Consider the following 995-nt stretch of genomic DNA (forward strand, 5'->3'; position numbering starts at 1 on the left):
GTTTTTTGGGCCCACCCCCATCTCGTAAAGTGGTACGTTCCACTGGAGTCACAGCAGGTGAGCCGAACAGCCTCAGGGGGCCACGAGGAGAAGAAGAGGCAGCTGATGCTCGTGCAGCGTTTCCAGGTAGGAGGATGTTTAAATAACAACTGAATACTGTGAAATGTGTCACATTTAACCTGTTTGTTCATGTACCACCGTTAGCTAACAGTGTTAGCGCCGGGTTAGCTTCAGCTAGCTAGCTAACTAAACTAATGAGGTGTTGTCCTGTAGAAAAACTCTGATAAAGTTCTTATTTCTTGCTTGACTTTAATATACCATGGTTCAAAAATAAAGCTGAGGAAATTTTGAATGTTATGGTTTGTGAACATTTAGAATAAACAACCGATTTACAAGTTTAGACAGTTAGTCACTGTTAAATGACTAACAGTGGTATAATTAAACATTTTGTACTTCACTTGTTTTTACAGTCTGTGTTCATCCTGAGCAGCTGGATATTTATGCATTTACAGTATTTTATCAAGCAGACCTAAGCCCAAAATTTTTTTAAAAGAATAAATATCTTTAAAGCATATTTAATTATATATGTAAACAAAGATACATATAGATGGTTTTTATGTCAGTAACTTTAAAATATAGCAAATAACTTTACAGAGGTTTTCTGTAAACTGTACCAATGATCTTAATATAAGTACAAATTATTTCAGGTTACAAAGAGTTAGTCAAATAATTTATTTTTATCACAAAGAACTATTCTTCAGCTTCATACWTACATACAATGAATAACCTTTTATAACTAACTCAGTTGGAAGAAGAAAACCTGTTAGTTGAATAAACTGGCCTGTCTGACAACCTGACGAGGACAGTATTAGTTTATTTTATGACGTGAACCATGTATCTCAGTCATTATTCTACTGTCTGTCATTAATGAGTTAAATGATAAACAGAATCTTTATTTTGTGCTCCATCAATCCTGGCCTTTAATGTTTGCTATA

Source organism: Austrofundulus limnaeus, unplaced genomic scaffold (assembly GCF_001266775.1).
Source record: "Austrofundulus limnaeus strain Quisiro unplaced genomic scaffold, Austrofundulus_limnaeus-1.0 Scaffold958, whole genome shotgun sequence".
In the NCBI taxonomy this organism is placed as follows: Eukaryota; Metazoa; Chordata; class Actinopteri; order Cyprinodontiformes; family Rivulidae; genus Austrofundulus; species Austrofundulus limnaeus.